This window comes from Dendrobates tinctorius, unplaced genomic scaffold (genome assembly GCF_039654945.1).
Source record: "Dendrobates tinctorius isolate UK_male_01 unplaced genomic scaffold, ASM3965494v1 ptg000028l, whole genome shotgun sequence".
Taxonomy (NCBI): Eukaryota; Metazoa; Chordata; class Amphibia; order Anura; family Dendrobatidae; genus Dendrobates; species Dendrobates tinctorius.
In genome coordinates, this window is record NW_027361696.1 from 22,893,586 (window position 1) to 22,915,179 (window position 21,594).

General features: G+C 43.4%; 1 protein-coding gene across 2 annotated transcripts in view; it reads left to right on the forward strand.

The window, feature by feature from the left end:
• The window catches only part of LOC141084869 (IgGFc-binding protein-like), an 83,330-nt gene extending 69,894 nt beyond the window's left edge, over window positions 1-13,436 (forward strand). For both annotated transcript variants that reach the window (XM_073569829.1, XM_073569830.1), the window contains exon 5: window positions 13,096-13,436. The gene's annotated coding sequence lies outside the window, so the exon portion shown is untranslated. The remainder of the gene's footprint in view (window positions 1-13,095) is intronic.
• The last annotated feature ends 8,158 nt before the right edge of the window (window positions 13,437-21,594 follow it).

Sequence of the window (21,594 nt, forward strand, 5' to 3'; positions counted from 1 at the left end):
TTCAAAAAGCACTAGAAAATGGTTTTAGGGAAAGCACTGGAGACTTCTAAGGTGGCCAGCAATGAGTCCAGACCTGAATCCCATAGAACACCTGTGGAGAGATCTAAAAATGGCAGTTTGCAGAAGGCACCCTTCTAATATCAGGGACCTGGAGCAGTTTGCAAAAGAAGAATGGTCTAAAATTCCAGCAGAGCATTGTAAGAAACTCATTGATGGTTACCGGAAGCGGTTGGTCGCAGTTATTTTGGCTAAAGGTTGTGCAACCAAGTATTAGGCTGAGGGTGCCAATACTTTTGTCTGGCCCATTTTTGGAGTTTTGTGTAAAATGATCAATGTTTTGCTTTTTGCTTCATTCTCTTTTGTGTTTTTTCATTTAAGACAAATTAAATGAAGATAATAATACCAAAGAATTTGTGATTGCAATCATTTTCAGGAAGAAACTGAGTATTATCTGACAAAATTGCAGGGGTGTCAATACTTTTGGCCACAACTGTGTATATATATACATACAATCAGTACAGGGGCATAGTAGAAATACATTATACATAACATACATACTACACTGTGAATGAACATTGCACATTAATAGCTGACCAGGGTGCAGGACTGATTAAACTAGGCTAAATAAGGCAGGAATTAGCTACAGAGAGCATGAGTACATACCTGCAATGCAATTACAAGGGGAGAGGAAAGATGCTTCCTGAATGCAGGCTGAAGGAAAATGGGCGAACTGGAGGGAAACTACCACAATGCTTTGCAAAGGCTACCATAATGCACTGCAAAGCTACCATAATGCACTGCAAAAGGAGGGAAAGATCCAGGTATCAAAGTGAAAGTAAAAAATCAGAAGGCTGCGAATATGACAGTGGTCACTAGAGGGAGCCAAAAAACTACAAACAAATACAGTCTATGTAAATTACAGCAGATATTAACAAGCAAATAATCAGAGATTATAAATTCAATGTCAGAGACAGAACAAATTGCACTAGACAAAATTTATATATATATATATATATATATATATATATATATATTCCATGGATTGGAATCGATTTTATGCATACAATACCCTCAATGTGTGTTTCATAGTGGAAACTGCCACAGCCTCCTCAGTTAATTATCAGTCAACTGTGTAATTAACCCCTTAAGGACCAAGCCACTTTGTAGGTTAATGACTAGGCCTTAATTTTGAAATCTGACCACTGTCAGATCTATCTATCCATCTATCTATTATCTACAGTGGGTATGGAAAGTATTCAGACCCCTTTAAATTTTTGACTCTGTTTTATTGCAGCCATTTGGTAAATTCAAAAAACTTCATTTTTTTTCTCATTAATGTACACTCTGCACCCATCTTGATTGAAAAAACAGAAATATAGAAATGTTTTCAACTTTATTAACCCCTTAATGTCTATGGACGTGCAGAGTCCGTCATGGCAGGATGTAACTTCCCGCACCAGGACGGACTGTGCACGTCCTGGTTTTGAACTGTCACTGCGTGTAAACACGCAGTGACAGTTCAGTGCTGACAGCTGTCTATGACAGCTGACAGGCACAGCAAGGGGGTCAGGGACCCTTGCAGTCAGAGGCAGGGGGGGCACGGGGGCAGGGACCCTTGCAGTCAGGGGCAGGGACCCTTGCAGCATCTCCCGATCTGAGTGCAGGAGCGCAGCGCCGCAGTGGCTGAGCTTCTGTACTGACAGCTAGGAGCGGCATCCCTGCTGCCCCTGACTGTTAACCACCTCACTGCTGCGATCGCAGCATTCAGGGGGGAGGCAGAGGGTAGGGGGCTCCCTCTACCTCAGGTCGGCGTCCCCGCGATGTAATCTTGGGGCCTGACCTGTGCCCATGATGACCCGGAGGTGTAATGACAACCTCCGGGTCATCCAGCTATGGAAAGCTCACAGCATGGTGTCAGCAGCTTTCAGCATAGGTATAATGCATTACAATGATGGAGCATTGTAATGGATTATACCTAAAGTGAAAGTGAAAGTCCCATGAAGGGAGAAGGTTAAAAAAAAAAATCAATTTTTAAAAAATTATGTAAAAACAATTAAAAAATAATAAAAAATAATTTTAAAAAATCCCCTAAAAATTTCACCCAAAATACACATTTTTATGTAAAAAAAATAAAATAAAATAAAAAAATTCACATGTTTGCTATTGCCGTGTCCTTAAAAATCCCATCAATAAAAGCATCACCCTAGTTAACCCCTTCACTGAACGCCATAAAAAAACCACAAAAAGCACATTATACTTTTTGCGAGCGGTATCATCACATCGCTTGGAAAAAGTGCAATAACACGCGATGGTTATAGATAAACATGGTACCGCTAAAAACGTCATCTTGTCCCGCCAAAAAATTAGCTGCGATACAGCTCCATCAGCGGAAAAATAAAAAAGTTATAACTCGCAGAATAAAGTGATGCAAAAATAATTTTTCTATAAAAGTTTTTATTGTGTAAAAAATGCCAAAACATAATAAAAGATATAAATGAGGTATTGCTGTAATCTTAGTGACACGAAGAATAAAGCTGCCATACTAATTTTACGACACGGGTAACGGAGTAAAAAAAAACAATTCCTGAATTTTTTAGTTTTTGTTCATTCTGCCTCCACAAAAATCGGCATAGGAAGCAATCAAAAAACATTATGTGCCCGAAAATGTTACCTATAAAAACGTCAGCTCGTCCCGCAAAAAACAAGCCCACAGATGACACTGTCGGCCAGAATACGGAAAAATTATAGCTCTCAAAATACGGCAATGCAAAAATTTCTTACAAAAAATTCTTCCAAAAAAAAGCGTCTTTTAGTGTGTGACAGAAGCTAATCACGAAAAACGGATATAAATCTGGTATCACTGTAATCGTACCGACCCGAGGAATAAAGTCGCCATATCACTAATACGGCACGAGAAACGGCATAAAAAATAAAACCAATTCTTCACCTTTTGTGGATTTGTGCATTCTGCCTCCTAAGGATCGCAGTAAGGGATCACAGTGGTTTACCCCCACATATGGGGTATCAGCGAACTAAGGACAAATTGCACAACAACTTTTGGGGTCCTATTTCACCTGCTACCCTTGTGAAAATAAAAATTTTGGGGCAAAAAGTTAACTTTTGTGGAAAAAATATGATTTTTTTTATTTTCATGGCTCTACGTTATAAACTTCTGTGAAGCACTTGGGGTTTCAAAGTGCTCACCACACATCTAGATTAGCTCCTTGGGGGGTAACTTGTGTGGGGTTTCCACTGTTTAGGTACATCAGGGGCTTTGCAAATGCATCATGTCGCCCGCAGATCATTCCATCAAAGTCTGCATTCCAAAATGGCGCTCCTTCCCTTCTGAGCTCTGCCATGCGCCCCAAACAGTGGTTCCACACCACATATGGGGTATCAGTATAATCAGGACAAATTGCTCAACAACTTTTGGGGTCCCATTTCCTCTGTTACCCTTGTGAAATAAAAATTTGTGGGCAGATCATTTTTGTGGAAAAAAATATGATTTTATTTTCACGGCTCTATGTTATAAACTTCTGTGAAGCAGTTGGGGTTCAAAGTTCTCACCACACATCTAGATAAGCTCATTGGGAGTCTAGTTTCCAAAATGGTGTTACTTGTGGGGGGTTTCCACAGTTTAGGCACATCAGGGTCTCTCCGAATGTGACCGATCTAATTTCCAGCCAATTTTTCACTGAAAAAGTCAAACGGAGCTCCATTCCTTCTGAGCTCTGCCATGCACCCACACAGTGGTTTACTCCCACATATGGGGTATCTGCATACTCAGGACAAATTGCACAACAAGTTTTGGGGTCCTTTTACCCTTGGGAATATAAAAATTGGGTTGAAAAGATCATTTTTGTGGAAAAAATATGATTTTTTAATTTTACGGCTCTACGTTATAACCTTCTGTGAAGCCCTTGGGGGATCAAAGTGCTCACGACACATTTAGATAAGTTCTTTGGGGGGTCTAGTTTCCAAAATAGGGTCAGTTATGGGGGGTTTCCACTGTTGAGGTACATCAGGGCCTCTCCAAACGTGACATGGCGTCCGCTCTCGATTCCAGTCAATTTGACATTCAAAATCTCAAATGATGCTCCTTCCTTTCTGACCACTGCCATGAGCCTAAAGATTGGTCGTCCTCCACATATGGGGTATCGGTGTATTCAGGAGAAATTGCACAACAAATATTGTGATTCATTTTCTCCTGAAACCATGGACAAAATAAAAAAAAATTGTGTCCAAAGAAAAATTTGGGGAAAAAAAGTTAAATGTTATTTTTTTCCTTCCACATTGCTTCAATTCTTGTGAAGTACCTAAAGGGTTAATAAACTTCTTGAATGTGGTTTTGAACACCCTAAAGGGGTGCAGTTTTTAGAATGGTGTCACTTTGGGGTATTTTCTGTCATATTGACCCCTCAAAGTGACTTCAAATATGAGGTGGTCCCTAAAAAAAATGGTTTTGTAAATTTTGTTGTAAAAATGAGAAATCGCTGGTCAACTTTTAACCCTTATAACTTCCTAACAACAAAAATTTTGATTCCAAAATTGTGCTGATGCAAAGTAGACATGTGGGAAATGTTATTTATTAACTATTTTTTGTGACATATCTGTCTGATCTAAGGGCATAAAAATTAAAAGTTTGAAGATTGCAAAATTTTAAAAACTTTCACCATATTTCCATTTTTTTCATAAATAAGAGCAAGTGATGTCGAAGAAACTTTTACTACTAACATGAAGTACAATATGTCATGAAAAAACAGTGTCAGAACCAGTGGGATCCATTGAAGCGTTCCAGAGTTATAAGCACATAAAGTGACAGTGGTCTGATTTCAAAATTAAGGCCTGGTCAATAACCTACAAAATGGCTTGGTCGTTAAGGGGTTAAAAAAGAAAAACTGAAATATCACATGGTCATAAGTAATCAGACCCTTTGCTCAGTGATGAGTAGAAGCACCCTTTTGAGCTAGTACAGCCATGAGCCCCCCCATAGCATGATGCTGTGAGGAGACTGCAGGCACGTAGGATGCAGTAACGGACTGTACAGAGACCAAGGGTGAAAGGGGTTTATTATACAGTAGAAGCTCCACGCAGGGAGAAAACGGAGGGATAATATTCCCTAATACAGCAAATGGCTAATAGGGATAACTTAAGGAACAGGGACAAGTAAAGCCGACAATACAATAAAGTATAACTTATCACTCAGGCGCCAGTCACGGTTGAACTTCTGTCTGTGACTGGTGGTGCCTAGATTGCGTTGCAGTGGGGGTCTGTCACAATCCTGAGGTAAATGATGTAGTATCTTTTGACGTTGGTGGTGTCCTCCTGTGGTCCTGACGATGGTGGCGAATCCTCGGGATCCTGATGCGGGTCTTGGGTCCAAATACACAGAAGAAAAAAACAAGAGATGTCCAATAGTACAATATTATATCCTTTATTTGATAAAAGTGTAAATTGCAAAGATGATCCAAGAGGGGCCCAGAAAATAAATGTCCAAATAAAAAGAGGAAGTAATGCGCCAAGCCCCAGGGGACACCTTCTGTGTGTGCACATTAAGGTACTCCATCCAGAGGCATCAATTTTAGCTATACTCATATAATTTTATTAATATTGTGGTCTGCATTACTTCCTCTTTTTATTTAGACATTTATCTTCTGGGCCCCTCTTGGATCATCTTTGCAATTTGCACTGTGGCTACAATTTAGCACCTTACCCTGCACGTTTCCTTATTGCACTTTATTTACCCATTGCGGCGGCATCTCTATGGGGTTTATAAGCTTATTTATGATACATTGATAATATTTTTCTCTGCTGGGCTGTAATAATTTGATATTATTGGTGTCTCCTGTGTTGTGTCCTATTGTTTTCCCACCCCCTTCTTTTATACATTTTTTTGTATTGTCAAATAAAGGATATAATATTGTACTATTAGACATATTTCGTTTTTTTCTTCTGTGGATTTCATTTATTCCTGATTTGTCCTCTATATTATCCATGTGTGTACATATGGTCGTGTTACTATTCTTTTATAGACTGTGATTTTATACCACATATTTCATATGTGCACTTTGTCTTGAGGTTGTTGTTGTTATTTAGGGTCTTGGGTCCAGCAGATGAGGTGATGAAGAGGGATGAGTCCTTATCCTCAGCGGTGAGTGTCCCAACACTACAGAGATTTGCAGCACTGCCCAAACACAGTTTACAAGGGGCAGCCCGGTTCGCTGTGCCGAATCGACACACACCTAAGTCCAGTTCACAGACCTTGTCTCTCATGGTCAGTACTGTCAGCGGGGGTGGCTGTGTCAGCGTTGTCAGCTGTGGCAGCGGTTTCAGCAAGGGCAGTGATGCCAGCTGGGACAGCGGTGTCTGAGCGGTACTCAGTTGACAGTCTCCTGTTAAAGTGCTCTGCCATCCCAGGCTCTGCTCTGCCCAGACGTCTCTCAGCTGATTTTACCTCACAGGCGTCCCGTGCGCCCAAAGTTCCTGCCCAAACTGTCTGGTCACTCCCGCACTGCAGCTCTGTCCGCTTAGCCATGCCCCTTTTCTCAAACACAGAGTACGGTCTGGAGTCTCAAGCTTTCTACCCCGCAATATAGGTGACATCCCCGATGGTTCCGGACACTTCACGGAGTAGACATGCCTAGTTAGTTCCTTCCCCTTACAATTCTGCCACCACCATGTTTCACTGTTGGGATTGTAATGAGCAGGTGATGAGCAGAGACTGGTTTTCTCCACACATACCACGTAGAATTATCACCAAAACGTTCTATCTTCATTTAATCAGACCAGAGAATCATATTTCTCATAGTCTGGGAGTATTTCATGTGTTTTTTATCAAACTCTATGCGGGCTTTCATATGTCTTGCACTGAGGAGAGGCTTCCATCGGGCCACTCTGCCATAAAGGCCTTACTGGTGGAGGGCTGCAGTGATAGTTGACTTTTTGGAACTTTCTTCCATCTCCCTACTGCATCTGTGGAACTCAGCCACAGTGATCTTGGGGTTCTTCTTTAGCTCTCTCACCAAGACTCTGTCATGTCACCGTCAGACGCGAGGCCTGCTGTACAGGCCTCGGCCACCAGGAGGCGCCGGACTGACACATCGCCGTCGAACTCGGGGCCTGCTGTTCCTGTCTCGGTCACTGGGAGGCGCCGTGGTTCACGCCCGAGTGACGGCGGCAACAGTGAAAGGGCTTCTGCGCAGACGTCTAGTGGACGCAGACTCCGCTCCAATGTCAGTCATGAAGGGGTTGGTGCATCATCATCGGGTCTGGTCCTGGAGGCGGTCCTGATGACATCAGCAGGCCGGGAGCCTGTGAGAGATGACCTGATCCCTCAAATACTTTGGGACTGGGCTTGCAAGCCGCCGAATATATTCTTGGTTCCCCTGCGTGCTACTTTGTGATTCTATAATTAACTCTGACCTCAGCCTGGATTCTGACTATTCTATTGCCTGCCGTTTTCGTACCTTTGCCTTACTCCCGACTACTGACGCTGACCTTGGCTTGGATTCTCTGACCTCTCTTCTGCCTGCTGATTCTGTACCTCTGCTATTCTCCCGGCTTGTGACCTTGGCCTGGATATTCGACTCTGCTACCGCCTGCCGTTTTTGCACCTCTACCGCTCGCCTGGTTTCTGACTACGTTTTTGGCTCCCTTCCTGCTTTTCTATTGGCAACTGTCCTACTCTGGCGCACTGCTCCTATTCCGACAGCGCCTCCTGGGCTCTGCTGTAAATCCAGATCCCTGTATAGGGGTAAAGGGTATCGGGGTTACTCGGGGCGCTGTCTTTTCGCTGCCCAGACTTGCAGATGGACGTTACATTATATCCGGCTCAAATAAAACTGCTTCATGTATATATACCCAACATATATAAAAGCAGTTTCCTTGAACTTTTTTTTTTTCCAATTCTCCTGCCTGAGCTGATTACTGGCCTAAAACACCTGTTACTAGCTTCAGTGCACAGCCTGGAAGATCATTCTCACCTTCCTGCTCAAGCATGCTGCAGTCAGGAGACTCCAAGCACAAAGCTGAACGTCAGAGATCCATGCCCCGGGAACATCGGCCTCTGGGCAGCTCCTGCTATGGTTGCCCAGAGGCTCAGGTACTGCCCACAGATTTGGCTAAAGTTTTATTACCTATTTCTCTGTATTTTGGTCAGAAATCTCTATGTTTAATAGCCTATGTGGATAGTGGGTCTGAACGGAATTTTATGGACTCTGACTGCTAAAAATCTTGGTGTTCCATTACTAAAACTTAATATCCCAATTAAAACCACGGCTATTAATGGCATGTCCATTATTCAGGAGGGGGTTAAATTTGTTACTACCAAGATTGCAATGTCCGTAGGAGCATTACATATCGAGCTTATGTCTTTTTTTGTGATGGATAATTTATCTTCTGCAGTGGTTTTGGGAATGCCTTGGTTATGCCAGCACAATCCTGTCATTGACTGGCACCTGGCAGATGTGGTGCACTGGAGTTCGCAATGTCAGGATAATTGCATATCAGTAGCAGTAAATCAAGTTAAGCTTAAAACCCCCTTCATACCATTTGCTCTCAGGGGCTATGAAGATGTCTTTTCTGTTATAGAGTCTGTGAAGTTACCCCCCCACAGAGAGTATGATTGCCTTATAGATCTGATTCCGGATGCCCGTCTTCCAAAAGGGAGAATATTTAATCTCTCTGGTCCAGAGCGTCAGGCCATGAATGACTATATACCAGACAGCCTACAAAAAGGGTTTATTAGGCCATATATTTCACCAGTCGGGGCTGGGTTCTTCTTTGTAGAGAAGAAAGATGGTGGTCTCAGACCCTGCATTGACTACCGGGAATTAAATGCAATAACTATAAAGAACCAGTATCCGCTTCCACTCATCCCTGATCTTTTTAATCAGCTAACGGGAGCCCGTTGGTTTTCGAAACTTTACCTCCGGGGGGCATACAATCTAGTCTCCATAAGAGATGGGGATGAGTGGAAAACAGCCTTTAATACACCTCTTGGCCATTTTGAGTACCTTGTAATGCCGTTCGGACTCAGTAACGCACCTGCAGTGTTTCAACACTTTGTCAATGACATTTTCAGAGACATTTGTGGGGTGTATGTCGTCGTGTATTTGGATGACATTTTGATTTGCTCTGCTGACCCTGTGACACACGCTCGACACGTCCGTTCGGTACTGCAGAGACTGCGAGAAAACTCTTTGTTTGCTAAACTGGAGAAATGTGTTTTTTTTGCTGAGGAGGTACAGTTTTTAGGGTACATGGTCTCAGGCAGAGGGTTCCGCATGGATCCTGCCAAGATCCAACCTATTAAGGCTTGGGTGCAACCCAAATCGCTGAAAGCGCTGCAACGATTTTTGGGGTTTGCTAATTATAACCGCAAGTTTATCAGGGGTTTCTCAGAGATTGCCAAGCCACTCACGGATCTGACCCGGAAAGGGGCGGACATGGCCAATTGGAATCCTGAGGCAATTCAGGCATTTTCTACACTAAAGGAGTGCTTTGTGGCCAACCCGGTTTTGGTTCAACCTGACTTAAACCGCCCATTTATTGTAGAAGTGGATGCCTCCGAAGTCGGAGTGGGAGCCAGGCACTGCATCCCTCACTCAGCTTCGCCCGTGTGCTTTTTTTTCCCGCAAATTCTCTGCCACGGAGAAAAACTATGATATCGGCAATCGGGAATTATTGGCAATTAAATGAGCCTTCGAGGAATGGCGCCATTTCCTCGAAGGCGCCAAACACAAGGTCACTGTCATTACAGACCACAAGAACCTGACCTACCTGGAGTCAGCGAAAAGACTAAATTCCAGGCAGGCCAGGTGGGCTTTGTTCTTCTCTAGGTTTGATTTTTTTTAATCACCTTTCGCCCTGGTACTAAAAATGTGAGGGCCAACGCCCTCTCTCGCAGTTTTTGTCCCACACAAACCGAGGACTGTGAACCAGTCCCGATATTAGCCAATGGGATCGTCGTGTCGGCAGTGTCCTTGAACCTTCTGGAGGAGATCCGTAGGTCTCCAGAACAAGCACCTGACACTACACCCCCCAAAAAATTGTTCGTTCCAGCTACCTTTTGTCTACAAGTTCCTAAAGAATCACATGACTCTGTTCTGGCAGGCCATCCTGGTCTCAATAATACCACCAGGCTGGTAACTAGGAAGTTTTGGTGGCCGATGGTGGTCAAGGACTGTAAGGACTATGTTTCAGCGTGTGAGGTCTGTGCCCGTGCCAAGTCCCCCCATAATCGCCCTGCTGGCTGGTTTCAGTCCTTGTCCACCCCTGAGACTCCATGGACCTACACCTCCATGGACTTCATTACAGACCTGCCGCCCTCAGATGGAAAAACGTGTATCTGGGTGGTAGTAGACAGGTTCAGCAAACAGTGTCATTTTATTCCCCTGTCTGGGTTACCTAACTCCGAAACTTTGAGTAAATTGTTCGTTGTGCATATTGTACGTCTTCACGGTGTTCCAGCAAATATTGTGTCCAACAGGGGTACCCAGTTCATCTCAAAATTCTGGAGGGCGTTCTGTAAACGCATTGGTGTTGAGTTGTCCTTCTCCTCGGCCTACCACCCCGAAACCAATGGTCAAACCCAACGTACTAACCAGGCTCTGGAGCAATACCTCCACTGTTATGTGTCAGGACATCAGTCCGATTGGGTGGAACATCTGCCATTAGCTGAGTTTGCGCTAAATAATCAATACCAGGACTCCATTAAGACTACCCCCTTTTTCTGTAACCATGGACTGCATCCGCACTTTGGGTCATTCTCCGCCAGGATGTCGGAGCTCCCTGGGGTAGAGAAAAATATACATCGCCTGAAAACAATTTGGTCTGAGGTAAATTTGAATTTGAAAGGAGCTCAGGTTAAACAGGCTTCGGCTGCAAACAGACGACGATCTAAGGGGCCGCACCTGGGAGTTGGAGACAAGGTTTGGCTCTCTACTAAAAACATCAAGCTTAAGGTACCGTCTGCCAAACTGGGTCCCAGGTTTATCGGCCCATACGAAATCAGAGAGGTGGTTAATCTAGTAGCCTTCCGTTTAAAACTTCCGCAGTCATTCAAATTGCCTAACGTGTTCCACAAGTCTCTCCTAAAGCTATATCGCTCCCCAGTTCACCCTGTCCAGTCCCCTCCTCCTCCTGCTTTGGTCGGGGGTACCTTGGAGTATGAAGTCCAGGGTATCCTTGACTCCCGCCTTGTCAGGGGCTCAGTACAGTATCTTGTACACTGGAAGGGCTACGGACCGGAGGAAAGGTCCTGGGTCCCTGCAGGGAACATCCATGCCAAGGCATTAATTAGGAGATTTCATATCCTTCACCCTGACAAACCGGGTTTTGAGGGTCCGGAGGCCCCTCCTGGAGAGGGGGGTACTGTCACGTCACCGTCAGACGCGAGGCCTATTGTTCCGCCTTCAGCCACTAGGAGGCAACGCACTGTCACGCCGCCCTCGGGCTCGGGGCATGCTGTCCAGGCCTCGGCCACCAGGAGGCGAAGGACTGACACATCACCATCAAACTTGGGGCCTGCTGTTCCTGCCTCAGTCACTGGGAGGCGCCGTGGTTCACGCCCGCGTGATGGTGGCAACAGTGAAAGGGCTTCTGCGCAGACGTCTAGTGGACGCAGACTCCGCTCCAGTGTCAGTCACGAAGGGGTTGGTGCATCATCATCGGGTCTGGTGCTGGGGGTGGTCCTGATGACATCAGCAGGCCGGGAGCCTGTGAGAGATGACCTGATCCCTCAAATACTTTGGGACTGGGCTTGCAAGCCGCCGGATATATTCTTGGTTCCCCTGCGTGCTACTTTGTGATTCTATAATTAACTCTGACCTCAGCCTGGATTCTGACTATTCTATTGCCTGCCGTTTTCGTACCTTTGCCTTACTCGCCTCTTATATACAGCATATGCTCCACATAGCCTCTTATATACAGCATGTGCTCCACATAGCCTTATATACAGTATGAGCCCCACATAGCCTCTTATATACAGTATGAGCTCCACATAGCCTCTTATATACAGCATGTGCTCCACATAGCCTCTTATATACAGTATGAAGTCCAAATAGCCTCTTATATACAGCATATGCTCCACATAGCCTCTTATATACAGCATGTGCTCCACACAGCCTCCTGGATATTCGAATCTGCTGCCGCCTGCCGTTTTTGCACCTCTACCGCTCGCCTGGTTTCTGACTACGTTTTTGGCTCCCTTCCCGCTTTTTTATTGGCAACCGTCCTGCTCTGGCGCACTGCTCCTATTCCGACAGCGCCTCCTGGGCTCTGCTGTAAATCCAGATCCCTGTATAGGGGTAAAGGGTATCGGGGTTACTCGGGGTGCTGTCTTTTCGCTGCCCAGACTTGCAGACGGATGTTACAGACACTTCTCCCATGATTGCTCAGATTGGCTGGACGGCCAGGTCTAGGAAGACTTCTGGTGGTCCCAAACTTCTTCCATTTAAGGATTATGGAGGTCACTATGCTCTTACGAACCTTTAGTACTGCAAAAGTTCTTTTGTAACCTTGGGCAGATCTGTGCCTTGCCACAATTCTGTCTCTGAGCTCCTTGGCCAGTTCCTTTGACCTCATGATTCTCATTTGGTCTGACATGCATTGTGAGCTGTGAGGTCCTATGTCGACAGGTGTGTGGTGCCTTTACAAATCAAGACCTATCAGTTTAATTAAACACAGCTGGACTCCAATGAAGGAGTCAAACCATCTCAAGGAGGATCACAAGGAAATGGAGAGCATGTGACTTAAATATGAGTGTCTGAGCAAAGGGTCTGAATACTTACGACCATGTGACATTTCAGTTTTTATTTTTTAATAAATTTGCAAAAATTTCTACATTTCTGTTTTTTTTTTTCAGTCAAGATGGGGTGCAGAGTGTAGATTAATGAGAAAAGAATGAACTTTTTAGAATTTACTAAATGGCTGCAATGAAACAAAGAGTGAAAAATACTTTCCACACCCACTGTATCTGTCTATTATATATCTATATATTATCTATCTGTTATCTATTATCCATCTATCTATCTCATTTCTTTCTGACCTTTGTAGAGATGTTTTGTACCATTGATCCCCTTCTCTGTCCCGCAGGTTCTGTGCCGATAAATTACATCTAATATTCTGAGCTATTGTAATTCCTGGAAGAGACCAAGATATTGGAGGAAAGTTGTCACCTGAAATATACAGCGCGCACAGAAATTCGAGGATCTTCTATTTTCACTTACAGAAATTTACTTTAAAAAAAAAATCTTATAATAAATCATCTTTTCTTTCTTTATAAATCTGCAATAATGACTATTTAGGTGAAATTGATTAATACAACCTATCTGATTAGACCTGGAAGTGAGATTATCATTTCCAGGATAATAATAACAGTAATGAATTATTATAATGTACGGTGACTGATGCAGTAAATATTATAATCTGCTTATACAATAATAAATCATCCAGCTCAGCTGTGTTGTGTGCAGCAATTACTTCCACCACTAGGAGGCGATGCAGTTATGGACTGCGCTATACATGTAGTACAAGGATCTAAACATGAAATAACATGGGTTCAGGGGTGGATTAGAGTAACATGGGTATGGGCTGCTTACCATTTGGGAACCTCTTTGGCCAGAAGAGGGTAATGAATTTTCTAGAGGAACCAATATTATTATTAGAATATTAATTATAAGTATTTTATATTAATATTAATTATACTGTTTAATATTTACAGAATTAAGCATGCTGACATCCCACTATGTACCGCATGATCCCCCACACAGCCCCCTATATACCATATGAGCCCGCACACAGCCCCCCATTATTCTGTAAGAGCCCCCACATAGGCTCCTACAGTGGGAAAGTAATTATTTGATAAACTGCCAATTTTGTCAGTTTTCCCACCTACAAAGAATGGAGAGGTCTGTAATTTTTATCACAAGGAACACTACACCTGTGAGAGAAGGAATCTAAAAATAAAAAACATAAAATCATATTTACAGTATGAGCCCCACATTTACTCTTATATACAGGATGTGTCCCAGGTTGGCTCTGATGTACAGTATGAGCCCTATGTAACCTCTGAAATACAGCATGTTCCCCATGTAGTCCCCTATACATAATATGTGCACCACGCAGCCCACTACTTACAGCATGAGCTCCACATAGCCTCTTATATACAGCATATGCTCCACATAGCCTCTTATATACAGCATGAGCTCCACATAGCCTCTTATATACAGCATGAGATCCACATAGCCTCTTATATACAGCATGAGCTCCACATAGCCTCTTATATACAGCATGAGCTCCACATAGCCTCTTATATACAGCATGTGCTCCACATAGCCTCTTATATACAGTATGAAGTCCAAATAGCCTCTTATATACAGCATATGCTCCACATAGCCTCTTATATACAGCATGAGCTCCACATAGCCTCTCATATACAGCATGAGATCCACATAGCCTCTTATATACAGCATGAGCTCCACATAGCCTCTTATATACAGCATGAGCTCCACATAGCCTCTTATATACAGCATGTGCTCCACATAGCCTCTTATATACAGTATGAAGTCCAAATAGCCTCTTATATACAGCATATGCTCCACATAGCCTCTTATATACAGCATGTGCTCCACATAGCCTTATATACAGTATGAGCCCCACATAGCCTCTTATATACAGTATGAGCTCCACATAGCCTCTTATATACAGCATGTGCTCCACATAGCCTCTTATATACAGTATGAAGTCCAAATAGCCTCTTATATACAGCATATGCTCCACATAGCCTCTTATATACAGCATGTGCTCCACACAGCCTCTTATATACAGCATGTGCTCCACATAGCTTCTTATATACAGTATGAGCCCCATACAGCCTCTTATATACAGCATGTGCCCCATATAGCCTCTTATATACAATATGTGCCCCACATAGCCTCTTATATATATATCATGAGTAGTGATGAGCGAGCACTAAAATGCTCGGGTGCTCGTTGCTCGGGTCGAGCAAATTGGAATACTCAGGTACTCGGACAGAACAACAAGCCCAATGTAAGTCTATGGGAGAAATGAGCATTTTTACCGCAATCCTTCGGGGGTTCTTCTAAAAATGTCTGAAAATTATAGAAACACTGCTGAAATGACACAGGGACATTATGGGGATTGCCCATGGAAGCCTTCCTGACCCCTAGTTCACAGCTTTAAACAATGTTTTCAGAGTTTCATGCCATTTTTACCGGTGCACCAAAAAACATACCAAAATGAAACCAAAATGGATTTTGCTGGGAAATAAGTTATTAAGGTACATCCTTTCCAGGTTACTGACTTGTATATAAGGCACAATAAATAACCCCAGACCAAAATGTTCCTCCCCCACTTGGGCTATGTTCAGATGCCACATTTTTGAAGCGTTTTCCAACTTTAACATTGCTTTCAACCAAAACAAATGCATTCACTGGGAAATGCTATTGTAATATTTACCAACCCTAGCTGGCCATGTGGTGTGTGACACATAAACAGACATATCTTGATTCATTTATGAAGGAGGGACTCTTAGGCTGTGTTCACACACAGCGTTTTTTTCGTGGTTTTTCCCATGGATTTGCCAAAAAATCAGCGGGAAAAATGCGAAAAAGAAGCTTCCCATTCATTTCTATGCATTTTGCACTTTTTGTGCACATTGATGCGTTTTTTATCACGAAAAAAACGCATTGCGGTAAAAAATGCAGGATGCTCATTAATTTTGCGTTTTTTTCCACGTTTCTGGCTTTTTCCATGTGTCTAGAAACCGCACGAAAAAAACGCACAAAAATCGTGGTAAAAACGCGCAGAAAAAAACGCGGTAAAAAATGCAGGATGCTCATTAATTTTGCGTTTTTTTCCACGTTTCTGGCTTTTTCCATGTGTCTAGAAACCGCACGAAAAAAACGCGCAAAATTCGTGGTAAAAACGCGCAGAAAAAAACGTGCGGTTTCTGGGAAGGGAGTCCTGTTTTCCAGCAGAAAATTTCTGCTACATGTGCACTTAGCCTTAAAGTCACAAAGCCTATTTTTACAGTGGCATCAGCATTAATCTGCTTAAAGGGCCCGCTTTCAGCTTGGCCACGGCCTTGTCCTCTGCATGCCCCATCAGCATCACGTCCACTTCCCTGTCCCTTGCCCCTTGCCTTGCCCATTCTAAATGGACTACTGAAATATTTGAAAAGCTGAATACAAATGGATTTATTTGGAGAAAAATTAGATGTGAGAAGTATGCCTGCAAAGCGAAGATTTTTCCACCACAAGTATACCAGGCCTCAGCCTGAGATAACAGACTGTATTAATTTTTTTGGGGGGGTTTGTGTTATTTTTTGAAAACCCAGAATAATGAGTAGAATAAGGCTAGCAGACAGAACTATGCAACGTATGCCTGTGACCCAAGGATTTTTACACCACAGAAAAACCAGACCTCAGCCTGAGATAACATTTTTTTATATTTTTTGGATACAAAAGACTGCTGGATATAACAACAGTGACAGCCAGGCCAAAAAAAGAAAACCGCCGTAAACTGGCAAAACTTTGAGTACACACAGATATGAGCAACCACGGAGAAACCACTACAACAAATGTATGGCCTGTATTTTTTTTGCCTAAATACTGCTGTATTTAACCAAAACTGAGAGCCAGGCCAAAAAGAGAAAAAAGAAACTGGTCAAACTTTGAGCACGCAGAGTTATGAGCTGCACGGAGATATCACACCAAAAAATGTGTGGCCTGTATTCCAAATACACCTGGGGCTAGCTATATATGGCTAATATATCCCACAGGTACTGTAGCAGCAGCAGCACCAGAACACAGGAAGGGAATGGACCCTCTTGACGTATGCAATGCTCTATATATACACAAACAGTGCCTGCAGGCCTTGCACTGATGTGTATACAGTGATGTACACTACCCTGCCTGCCAAACACTGGAATCTATATACCCGGAATTAGTCCTTAGAATGACTAATAAATCCCCAATTCTGACCCTATCAAGGCAGCCGCTCTCCCTACACTCAATCAATCCGGTGCTGAATGCGCCGAGCAGGGCGTCATCCGATCTCTTATATCCCTGATGATGCTGTGCGGCCAGCCAATCACTGCACGACCACAACAAAGATGGCTGTGGCATTTCATAGACTGGCAGACAATCCCTGCAGTGTGATTGGGTCTCTAAAGTCCGCCAAAAATGCTGGATGGAGAATTGAGTTCCCGCCGAGTAATCCCAGAAATGCTCGGTGCTCGCCGAGTACACCGAGTAGAATCATAGAATCATAGAATCGTAGAGTTGGAAGGGACCTCCTGGGCCATCTGGTCCAACCCCCTTCTCAAAGCAGGATTCGCTAAATCATCCCAGTCAGATGTCTGTCCAGCCTCTGTTTGAAGACTTCCATTGAAGGAGAACTCACCACTTCTCGTGGCAGCCTGTTCCACTCATTGATCACTCTAACTGTCAAAAAGGTTTTTCTAATATCTAATCTGTGTCTCCTCCCATTCAGTTTCATCCCATTGCTTCTAGTCTTTCCTTGTGCAAATGAGAATAAAGTTGATCCTTCTACAATGTGACAGCCCTTTAGATATTTGTAGACAGCTATTAAGTCTCCTCTCAGTCTTCTCTTTTGCAAACTAAACATTCCCAAATCCTGCAACCTTTCCTCATAAGACAGGGTTTACAGACCGGTTACCATTCTGGTCGCTCTTTTCTGAACTTGCTCCAGTTTGTTGATGTCTTTTTTAAAATGTGGTGCCCAAAACTGGACACAATATTCCAGATGAGGTCTGACCAAAGAGGAGTAGAGGGAAATAATGACTTCACGTGATCTAGACTGTATGCTTCTGTTAATACATCCTAGAATTGCATTTGCCTTTTTTGCTGCTGCATCACACTGTTGACTCATATTCAGTCTGTGATCTATTAGTATACCCAAGTCTTTTTCACATGTGCTGTCACTTAGCCCTATTCCTCCCATTCTGTATATGCTTTTTTCATTTTTATTGCCCAGATGTAGTACTTTGCATTTCTCCCTGTTAAAAAACATTCTGTTAGTTGCTGCCCACTGCTCCAGTTTATTTAAATCTTTTTGAATCCTCTCTCTCTCTTCTCTAGTATTAGCTATCCCTCCTAGCTTTGTGTCATCAGCAAATTTAATCAGTTTACCCTCAATTCCTTCATCTAAATCGTTGATAAAGATGTTGAACAATACAGGGCCCAGGACAGAGCCCTGTGGTACCCCACTTGAGACATTCTTCCAACTGGATGTGCAGCCATTTACGACCACTCTTTGGGTCCGATCACTAAGCCAGTTATGAATCCACCTAACAGTTGCCTTGTCCATTCCATACTTAGTCATTTTTTCAATAAGGATTGTATGAGAGACTTTGTCAAATGCTTTGCTGAAGTCAAGATATACTATATCTACAGCATTTCCTTGATCCACCCAATCAGTGATACCGTCATAGAAGGAAATTAAGTTAGTCTGACATGACTTATTAGTTACAAAACCATGCTGACTCTGTTTAATCACTTCATTCTTATCCAGGTATTGACATACATGTTGTTTAATAATATTGGTATACCTGGTATACCACCTGGTAATATTAATAATATTAATGTTTTTTTGTTTTTTTTTTACATTCAGCACATTAGCCGGATGATGCGACTACTACTATCCCATCATTGGCTAAGGTGTCAATCACTGTCATTGTAGCAGGCATCGCCCGATGGGACTTGTAGTCCCATCGGACGATGCCTGCACACACACACAGACCCCCGGCAGGCCCGTACAGACAGCCGGCACAGACCCCCTCGGCAGCCGGCACAGACCCCCAGCAGGCCCATACAGACCCCCGGCAGCCAGCACAGACCCCCGGCAGCCGGCACAGATCCCCGGCAGGCCCGTACAGACCGCCGGCAGCTGGCACAGACCCCCCGGCAGCCCGCACAGACTCCCGGCAGGCCCGCACAGACCCCCGGCAGGCCCACACAGACCGCGCATCATGATGACATCATTTCAGCAGCCAATCACAGCCACAACAGTGGCTCATTGCATTATGGGAACTTCCGATTCCGGTATCCAATATTGAAAAAATATCGGTACTCGGTATCGGAATTCCGATACAGCGAATATCGGCCGATACCCGATATTTGCAGGATCGGAATGCTCAACACTAGTGATGACTAGTGTTGAGCGATACCTTCCGATATCGGGAAATATCGGATCGGATTGGATAGGACCGATACCCCAAAAATATCGGATATCGTCGATTCCGATACCGGAAACCAATGCAAGTCAATGGGACACAAATATGAAAAATGAAAAAAAAAAACCTTACTTTCCTTGTAGGTTAATTCTACATGAAGGAAAACAACTAAGAATAATGTAGAATGTATTGGGGGAGGTGGAGGAGACATTAAAGGCATAGAGGTTTAGCCCAATCAAATGGAATAGCTGGGATTATTATTTATTTTTTTTTAATTTTTTTAATTCTTCGGGGTGGTCATCAGGGTCGTTGTCTCCAGGGTCATCATTTTCGGGGTCGTCGTCTTCTTCGGGGTGGTCTTCAGGGTCGTCGTCTTTAGGGTCGTTGTCAGGGAGATCCAGAGTGATTACCAAAAACCTTTTCAAAAATCTTGAACTTGGAAATGTAGCAGAAGGTACAAGAAGGCTGAGGAACTGCTGAGAACCAGCTGACGGTACTGGAACCTGGATGGGTAGCCGAAGGTACAAGAGCCAATGGAACTACCAAGGACCAACTGATGGTACTGGAACCCAGTTACTAAGCAGGAGGTACCTGTGCTACAAAGCACTACCAAGGACCAGAAGACGTTGGTGGAGCTCGGATACCGAGAAGGAGGCACCTAAGCCAAAGGCTCTGCCTGGAACCAGCTGACGTTACTGGAACCCAGGGGGACATATTCAAGATTGACTTCCAAAGAATCAGCTAATGGTACTGGAACTCAGATAGGCAGCAGAAGGTACACATGAAAAAAAAATTTGCAAGGCCGCGAGCCGGCCGGAGTTACCGAAACCCACAGTCCTACAGGGGGAGCTTGTCCTATTGGCACTATGGAACCAGCCTTCATTGCCAGATCCCGCAGCCCACATAGGAAGCACATAAACTGCAGGCACCATAGAGTCGGCTAACCTGACCGCAACACGACAGGACAACTTTTTGGAGGCAAAGTGACATTGACACTACCCGGAAACAGCTGGCGTGCTGGAACCAGGCTGGGCAGGAGGGAGTAAATGTGCCAAAGACACTTCTGAGCAGCAACTGGCGGTGTTGGAGCCCAGGGATTACAGTAGAAACAGAGCATGTTTAACCCTACTGTTCTGTTCGTTTCCACTATATACTTGCACTCCTCCGGTCATTTTTGACCGGACCTATTAAAATGCTGTTTTAGCTACTTAAAAATTTTTTTTTGAATACCTGTTGCATTATTATACTGTATGTGAACATGGTTGGTCATTATAAAAAAAAATACGTAAAAAACTCAATTTTTTTTTATTTATTTTGTGTTTATAAAGGTTACAAGGGCTTATTGAATTCTGCACAGAAATTACAAATTTGAGCTTAACTAACTAACTAAAACAACTACTACTACTATAGCAACTATAACTATAACTAAAATTAACTATAGTATAAAATGCGTGCAAACATTTTGAAAGAAATAGTAAAAATAATTAAAAAAAAAAAATATGTTTCTTTTTAGAGGAAAAGCAGGGTAAATAACATACAGAGAAAAAAATTGCACAGAACTGTACTGAAAGCATGTGTAAATCTTCACCTAAGCAACTGTTTACTTCATAAACAATAGTAGATGCAATAAGTAGTCTCAAAAGAAATTATAACTTATTTGTTTTACTCAAAAAATGGCTGAAATTAGCATAAAATGCTATTCGGTCATTTTTGACCGGAACAGTACAAGTGTAAAAAACAATGTGGTGCAAAAACTAAACAAAAAACAAAAAGTACCCTTAGAAAGAACCCCTTAAATTAGGAAAATAGAAGTAACCACAAGTTTCAGAACCGCATAATGAATTTTTTAAAAATATCAAAGTTCAACAACGGTCATTTTTGACCGAACATAACAGCAGGGTTAATATCTGTAGTAGTGTGAATGTGGACAGAGCAGGCGAAAATGACGGACACACAGCAGGGGATCAGCTGACGTTAATGAACACCAATAACACAGGAGCAAGTGTTGACTGTGCAGACGACACTTCTAAGCAGCAACTGGCGGTGTTGGAGCCCAGGGATTACAGTACAGGTGGTAGAAACATGAACACAACAGGAGACCTGAATACTGTTGCCAACCAAATATTTAATCTGGAAGAGGACTGGCAAATTCCTGCGAGATCCAGGCCTTGTTCATTTTCAGAAAAGTAAGCCAGTCAATGTTATCGGAGGATAGTCGCATGCGACGGTCTGTTAGTACACCACCTGCGGCACTAAAGACGCGTTCCGATAATACACTAGCAGCAGGGCAAGCCAGCACCTCCAATGCATACTGGCTAAGCCATGTATCCAGCTTAGAGACCCAAAATTTGAAGGGGGAAGAGCTGTGTGGGTGA